Below are 9119 nucleotides of genomic sequence, written 5' to 3' on the forward strand. Positions count from 1 at the left end.
GTTCACAAATTATAATTTTTTTATCTCATTACACATTTATTGATCATAAGGCTACTGAGCAGTTTTATTTTATTTGGCACAGCTCTTTCAAAAGTCCTAGCTCAACAAACTAGGACTGGGAATAGGTAAAATATACTCTTATTCAGTGTCCCTGGTTTCAGAGACAGAATATATAGCCAAAATACAAAGGGGGATGCTATTTTCTGAGAGTAAGAGATTAATACAGCTATCAATTTTTGGCACCATCAAATCAGATAATAGCAAATGGTGGGAGAAGGGGGGTCCCAATGTATAAGTCAAACCCAATAAAAAAACAAATGTGCCCGTCATGGATAGATAAATGACAGGAAAAGAGCATTTGAATAGTAAACTTGGATTAAATCTATGCAAGATTCCACTACTTTCAGTTGCTGTAGTGTGTCCTAAACACATCAAAGCAAAGCTAGCATTAAATAATACATCTTTATTGCCTTATTTTAACATTTTTTCAATTAAAAGGGTTACATCTTTATTTTAAAATCTCATCTGCCAATTTACCATTTTCCACCAACTTGGGGAGCAGAAAACGTCTCAGGTTTCACAGTCTTTTTCTGAGGTGTTGCCTTTGTGGGAGTCTTAGCAGCAGCCATTGCCATCTTTTTAAATGCCTGCTTAGCCTTTTTGTTTGTTTGTTTGTTTTGCTTGCCTGGCAGCCTAAGAGCTTGCTTTCATTGAGCCTTTTAAACTTCTGGTTTCTGATTCCTCTTGGCCATGATATTCATAAGGAATGCACCAGTGATGGCCCTCTGAAATTTGGCTTCAGGTTGGGTTCTCTTCTTTTTAATTTCTTCTGACTGGCTTTTTTTGTGCTTTCTTCTGTAGAGGACAGTACAGTTTAGCTGCTGAGGATTCCTCTTGGATAAGAAAGCCAACTCATATTTTGCATTAAGAAATTGGAAAACCTTTCCGTCAGTCCTTGCATAGTGACTCCTGTATATGGGGTATATCTTGTACCCACTAAAACTGCACAGCTTGACCTTCATGGTGGTGGCTGCTCTGTAATTTCTTAATGACATATAATATTCAGCATCTTTCCCTATGCTTTCCAAATATATTTTTTTTTCTGAGGAATATATTTATTTCTTTCATTCAAATTTAAAACAATTGTATTAGGGTAATACTGAAATACAATAAACTATACACATATAATTCATACATTGTCATGTTTGCAGATACCTATTTACCAGTGTAACAATGATCACAATTAAGTTTTTAACATTGATAGTTTATGCAGATGGTTCTTGGTGCCCTGTTGTATTTCTACCTCTTGTTTCCTCCTCCAAGGGGGGGGGTACAAAATAAAACAAAAACAAAAAACAGAACAAAACAAAACAAACATAAAATCCTGACTTTGTATTGTGATACATGATACAGTAAATTGGACACCACACAAATTAATTGTCAGAACCTTAGTCTGCATAGACAGTGATCTTGGAAAAATCAGTCATCCCTCAAACTTAGTTTACTCATCTGTAAGATCAGAAGTCTTCCAATCAGGACTCATGATACTTGAAATATAAGGACAAAGTGAATAATGAATCAAGAATACTGCCTGACACAGAGAAGGCTCTTGATTTCTAGTATCCAGTGTTACCATCCATGCTTTAGTTTGGTGATGCAGAGTACATGTGGGTGACTATAAATCTATAGTTTTTTTTTATTTGTTCTTTTTAGATATGCATGATGATAGAATATATTTTGGCATATTATACATACATAGAATATAACTCATTGTATCTAGGATTCTATTTTTGTGGTTCTACATAATGTAGTTACTGTGGTCATGTGCTCCAATACAAGAATAAGAAAGTTATGACCAGTTTCATAGTTCATTTCTGTCACCTCTAGCTATGACTGTATAGACTTCAGTGTTTTAAAGATTTTTTTTTCCTTATTGGTGTTATTGAGGTTCAATTTTCATAAAAGAGCTAAAAAAATAAGTAGTGACATTTATACTTTTGTGGTTATAATTACAACAATTATTTTGATTTAAACATTTCAATTACTGAAAATAAATTATATAATCAGTTAATCAACACTCCCTTAAATGCCTTCCAAGCCCCTGGCAACAAACTCTCTCCTTTCAAACTCTATGATTTACAAATATTGAATATTTAATATAAATGTAGTTATAGCACAGGTGAAATTTCATGTCTGATTTTGTCTACTTTTCTTAATATTTTTGAGATTTGTCAACATGGTGACTTGTAACAGAATTTCATTTTTATTGCAGAATAATATTCAAACATATATGGAAGCTATAAAGAGATATAGATATATGAATATGAACATATATATGTACATGTGCTTATTCAGACAAGAATACATATAAATACATAGACACATTTGTTTTCCATTCTTAATGAAAATTTAGATTTTCATATATCTTCTAATGGAAATGGTGATGTCATTTGTATTCGTGTTCAAGTGTTTGAATATCTGTTTTCAGTTCATTTGAAAATATAGCTAGAAATAAAATTGGTAGGTCATGTGATAATTCTGTTTAAAATTTTAGTAATCATCAAATTCTTTTTTATACCTATATACTATTTTTTATATTCTGAACCGAAGTGTGTGGCTTCTAATTGGTTCACATGGTGACCAACACTTCTATTTTTAAAATAGTGCCGGCATTCTCTTGTTCATGAAGTACTCTTTCATGGTATTTATTGTATTTCTGTTGTTCAGTTAGTTGTTGTAGTAGTTTTGTATAGGGAAGTGAACCTCTAAGGTGGTCCACCAACAAGATCCATCTTCTACCTGTTGTGTTCACAGAATCTTACTAAGTTACCCAAGGTTTCCACAAACTTGCAATACTACTGCAGACTCCTGAGTAGCTTTGATATGAGCATTTGCATATTAATAGACAAAAAGAGAAAAGCATCAATATTCCTCTAATAGAATTCCACTGAAAGAAATATCAGAAAATTTAAAGCAGGAAGACAAATAACATAGACCAAATATGAGTGTCTAAGATACAAAGTACATAAAAATTTACATAAAAAGTTCATAAAACTTTATGATACACAAATGGTGTAAGATACAGTGAAAATTAATGCAAATGTTGAAAAAACTAATCCATATACAGAAAAAAATTTTCACATACTATTTGTTATCTATTTAGATAACATTGTTGTAATAGAAAATTTTAATTCTATTTTATTGATTTTTATAAGAGGTAAAATTTTCTGAAATATATAATATTTTATAAGAATGACAAAGTTGCTTTTGATCAGTTTTGTCAGAAGCAGACTTTTTTCTCCATTTAATTTGCATAGATTTATTATTTGAGTGTCAGCATAAATCAGCACAAAAGGACTGAGCATGCCATCACCATTGATACCAAGCCTTTGAGGACATCTCAAGATGAGATAAGTTGCTCACACTGTGCTTATTAACAGTAAGATGATGGAGTTCAAACAATACTGGATGTCAAAACACATAATGGGCAGCAGAAGGGCATGAATTGCTTTTTTTGGGGGGGGAAATTTATGGAGTAAATCTGAAGCTTTGAAAAAACATGATTGTTGTTTACATCTATGAAAGATTATTGTTATGTATCTTCTTGAAAGAACCATACAGCCTCAAAACTAGAGATCACTGAATGCCATCAGTGCAAAAAAAAAAAAAAAAGAGCAACCCGTGTTTGTAGTTTATGAGCTGAAAGGAACAGTGGTCAGTGAGAAATAGAAGACAAGGCTGCATTTTATTTGGTCTGGCCACAGTATTAAAAAAACTGGATTGGTATAGGTGGAGATGGTGAGGATTAATAAGAAAACAATTAGCCACTGGAGGGCATTTGTGGTTTTCAATTTGAAGCAGGGCAACTAGGAGCCACAGATGGTGATGGCCTAAAGCACACCCAGCATGTGGGTGGTACAGATGGAGAGTCCCCTCATGACCTAGGCCAGGAAGACATTGGAACTGACATGAACTATCCTACACTTCTCCAAAATCTGTAGATACCAAAAGTCCCATGTGTAAGGAGCATGAGGATGTGTGTTACAGTCATGTGGGTGATTGGGAGGTCAGTAATCCTGGGTTTGGGTACCACAAAGACAGTGACAATGTAAAGGCAAAGCAGAAATGTGTCTGCTGAGATTCCAATTTCATCTTGAGGATAGAAGGTATTTCTTATGGAAATACAAATGAAATATTTGTTCATATTTATCTGGATTCTTGGAAGGAAAATAGGAGTATTTGATTGCAGCAGGACTTTTATTAACGTGCTTTAAGTCAATCTACTACCCTCTATGTAAAGCAGGATTTTATTCTTTTTTTTCTTTTTTTTATTGGTTGTTCAAAACATTACAAGGCTTTTGACATATCATATTTCATACATTAGATTGAAGTGGGTTAGGAAATCCCAATTTTACCCCAAATGCAGATTGCAGAATCACGTCAGTTACACATCCACAATTTTACATAATGCCCTATTAGTAATTGTTGTATTCTGCTACCTTTCCTATCTTCTACTATCCCCCCTCCCCTCCCCTCCCATCTTCTCTCTCTACCCTCTCTACTGTAAATCATTTCTTCCACTTGTATTATCTTGTCTTACCCCTCCTTTCCTTTTATATGTAATTTTGTATAACCCTGAGGATCACCTTCCATTTTTATGTGATTTCCCTTCTCACTCCCTTTCCCTCCCACCTCTCATCTTTGTTTAATGTTGGTCTTCTTCTCGTGCTCTTTTTCCCTAGTGTGTTCTTAGTTACTCTCCTTATATCAAAGAAGACATTTGGCATTTGTTTTTTAGGGCTTGGCTAGCTTCACTTAGCATAATCTGCTCTAATGCCATCCATTTCCCTCCAAATTCTATGATTTTGTCATTTTTTAATGCAGAGTAATACTCCATTGTGTATAGATGCCACATTTTTTTTATCCATTCGTCTATTGAAGGGAATCTAGGTTGGTTCCACAGTCTTGCTATTGTGAACTGTGCTGCTATGAACATTGATGTAGCAGTTTCCCTGTAGCATCCTCTTTTTAGGTCTTTAGGGAATAGACCGAGAAGAGAAATAGCTGGGTCAAATGGTGGTTCCATTCCCAGCTTTCCAAGAAATCTCCATACTGCTTTCCAAATTGGCTGCACCAATTTGCAATCCCACCAACAATGTACAAGTGTACACTTTTTCCCACACCTCGCCAGCACTTGTTGTTGTTAGACTTCATAATGGCTGCCAATCTTACGGGAGTGAGATGGTATCTTAGGGTGGTTTTGATTTGCATTTCTCTGACTGCTAGAGATGGTGAGCATTTTTCCATGTACTTGTTGATTAATTGTATGTACTCCTCTGAGAAGTGTCTGTTCAGGTCCTTGGCCCATTTGTTGATTGGGTTATTTGTTATCTTATTGTCTAATTTTTTGAGTTCTTTATATACTCTGGATATTAGGGCTCTATCTGAAGTGTGAGGAGTAAAGATTTGTTCCCATGATGTAGGCTCCCTATTTACCTCTCTTATTGTTTCTTTTGCTGAGAAAAAACTTTTTAGTTTGAGTAAGTCCCATTTGTTGATTCTAGATGTTAACTCTTGTGCTATGGGTGTCTTATTGAGGAATTTGGAGCCCGACCCTACAGCATGTAGGTCGTAGCCAACTTTCTCTTCTATCAGATGCCATGTCTCTGATTTGATATCAAGCTCCTTGATCCATTTTGAGTTAACTTTTGTGCATGGCGAGAGAAAGGGATTCAGTTTCATTTTGTTGCATATAGATTTCCAGTTTTCCCAGCACCATTTGTTGAAGATGCTATCCTTCCTCCATTGCATGCTTTTAGCCCCTTAATCAAATATAAGAAAGTTGTAATTTTGTGGGTTGGTTTCTGTGTCCTCTATTCTGTTCCATTTGTCCACCCACCTGTTTTGGTACCAGTACCATGCTGTTTTTGTTACTATTGCTCTATAGTATAGTTTGAAATCTGGTATTGGTATATTACCTGATTCACACTTCCTGCTTAGCATTGTTTTTGCTATTCTGGGTCTTTTATTCTTCCATATGAATTTCATGATTGCTTTCTCTATTTCTACAAAAAATTCCATTGGGATTTTGATTGGCATTGCATTAAACCTATAGAGAACTTTTGGTAATATCACCATTTTGATGATGTTAGTTCTGCCTATCCATGAAAGGGTATATTTTTCCATCTTCTAAGATCTTCTATTTCTCTCTTGAGGGTTCTGTAGTTTTCATTGTATAAGTCTTTCACATCTTTTGTTAGGTTGATTCCCAAGTATTTTATTATTTTTGAGGATATTGTGAACGGAGTGGTTGTCCTCATTTCCATTTCAGAGGATTTGTCGCTGATATACAGAAATGCCTTTGATTTATGCGTGTTGATTTTATATCCTGCCACTTTGCTGAATTCATTTATTAGCTCTAATAGTTTCTTTGTAGACCCTTTTGGGTCTGCTAGGTATAGAATCATGTCTTCTGCAAATAGTGATAATTTAAGTTCTTCTTTTCCTATTTTTATGCCTTTAGTTTCTTTCGTCTCTCTAATTGCTCTGGCCAGTGTTTCGAGAACTATGTTGAACAGAAGTGGTGAGAGAGGGCATCCCTGTCTTGTTCCAGATTTTAGAGGGAATGCCTTCAATTTTTCTCCATTCAGAATGATGCTAGCCTGAGGGTTAGCATAGATTGCTTTTACAATGTTGAGGTATGCTCCTGTTATTCCTAGTTTTTCGATAGTTTTGAACATAAAGGGATGCTGTACTTTGTAGAATGCTTTTTCCTCATCTATCTAGATGATCATATGGTTCTTATTTTTAAGTCTATTGATGTCATGAATAACATTTATTGATTTTCGTATATTGAACCAGCCTTGCATTCCAGGGGTGAATCCTACTTGATCATGGTGCACAATTTTTTTGATGTTTTTGTATCTGATTCACCAGAATTTTATTGAGGATTTTTGCATCTAGGTTCATTAGAGATATTGGTCTGTAGTTTTCTTTCTTTAAAGTGTCTTTGTCTGGTTTTGGAATCAGGGTGATGTTGGCCTCATAGAATGAATTTGGAAGTTCTCCTTCTTTTTCTATTTCCTGAAATAGCTTGAAAAGTATTGGTATTAGTTCCTCTTTAAAGGTTTTGTAAAACTCTGCTGTATACCCATCCGGTCCTGGGCTTTTCTTAGATGGTAATGTTTTGATGGTTTTTTCTATTTCCTCAATTGATATTGGTCTGTTTAGGTTGTCTATATCCTCCTGACTCAATCTGGGCAGATTATATGACTTAAGAAATTTATTGATGCCTTCACTATCTTAAGAAATTTATTGATGCCTTCACTATCTTCTATTTGCCTTCTATCTATTTATAAGGATTCAAAATAATTTCTGATTATCTTCTGTATTTCTGAAGTGTCTGTTGTGATATTGCCTTTTTCATCCCGTATGCTAGTAATTTGAGTTCTCTCTCTTCTTCTCTTCGCTAGCATGACTAAGGGTCTGTCAATTTTATTTATTTTTTCAAAGAACCAACCTTTAGTTTTGTCCATGTTTTCAATTGTTTCTTTTGTTTCGATTTCATTAATTTCAGCTCTGATTTTAATTATTTTTTGCCTTCTACTTCTTTTGCTGTTGTTTTGCTCTTCTTTTTCTAGGATTTTGAGATGAAGTATGAGATCATTTATTTGTTGTTTTTTTCTTTTTTTAAGGAATGAACTCCAAGCAATGAATTTTCCTCTTAGAACTGCTTTCAATATGTCCCATAAATTCCGATATGTTGTGTCTGTGTTTTCATTTAACTCTAAGAATTTTTTAATTTCCTCCTTGATGTCTTCTCAAACCCATTGATCATTCAGTAACCTATTGTTCATTCTCCAAGTTATGCATGATTTTTCCTTCCTTCTGTTATCATTGATTTTCAGTTTTATTCTATTATGATCAGATAAAATGCATGGTATTATCTCTACTCCTTTATATTGTCTAAGAGTTGCCCTGTGACATAATATATGATCTATTTTTGAGAAGTATCCATGTGCTGCTGAGAAAAAAAGTGTAACTGCTTGATGTTGGGTGGTATATTCTATATATGTCAATTAAGTCTAGGTTGTTAATTGTGTTTTTGAGTTCTATAGTTTCCTTATTCAACTTTTGTTTGGAAGATCTGTCCAGTGGTGAGAGAGGTGTGTTGAAGTCTCCCATGATTATTGTATGGTGGTCTTTTAGACTCTTGAACTTGAGAAGAGTTTGCTTGATGAACATAGCAGCACCGTTGTTTGGGGCATATATATTTATGATTGTTATGTCTTGTTGGTGTATGGTTCCCTTGAGTAGTATGTAGTGTCCCTCTTTATCCCTTTTGATTAACTTTGGCTTGAAATATATTTTATTTAATATGAGTATGGACACTCCTGATTGTTTCCGCAGTCCATATGAGTGATATGATTTTTCCCAACCTTTCACCTTAAGTCTATGTATATCTTTTCCTATCAAATGCGTCTCCTGTAGGCAGCATATTGTTGGGTCTTGTTTTGTGATCCATTCAACTAGCCTGTGTCTCTTAATTGGTGAGTTTAAGCCATTAACATTTAGGGTTATTATTGAGATATGGTTTGTTCTTCCAGCCATATTTGTTTATTAATGCTACTAAACCTGATTTGTTTTCCTCTTTGATTATTTTTCCCCCTTTACTGTCCTACACCCCACTGTTGGTTTTCATTGTTGTTTTCCATTTCCTCTTCCTGTAAAGTTTTGCCAAGGATTTTTTGAAGAGATGGTTTCTAGCTGCAAATTCTATTAACTTTTGTTTATCGTGGAAGGTTTTAATTTCATCTTCCATCCTGAAACTTAATTTCGCCGGATACACAATTCTTGGTTGGAACCCATTTTCTTTCAGTGTTTGAAATATGTTATTCCAGGATCTTCTAGCTTTCAGAGTCTGTGTTGAAAGATCAGCTGTTATCCTGATTGGTTTATCCCTAAATGTAATTTGCTTCCTTTCTCTTGTAGCTTTTAAAATTCTCTCCTTATTCTGTATGTTGGGCATCTTCATTATAATGTGTCTAGGTGTGGATCTCTTATGGTTTTGCACATTCGGCGTCCTGTAGGCTTCTAGGATTTGGGATTCTGTCTCATTC

At 34.6% G+C, this 9119-nt stretch overlaps 1 pseudogene; it reads right to left on the reverse strand.

Moving 5' to 3' along the window:
• Window positions 1-532: 532 nt before the first annotated feature.
• LOC144369534 (large ribosomal subunit protein eL24 pseudogene) lies at window positions 533-1071 on the reverse strand (annotated as a pseudogene).
• Window positions 1072-9119: the final 8048 nt, after the last annotated feature.

Source organism: Ictidomys tridecemlineatus, chromosome 12 (genome assembly GCF_052094955.1).
Source record: "Ictidomys tridecemlineatus isolate mIctTri1 chromosome 12, mIctTri1.hap1, whole genome shotgun sequence".
NCBI lineage: Eukaryota > Metazoa > Chordata > Mammalia > Rodentia > Sciuridae > Ictidomys > Ictidomys tridecemlineatus.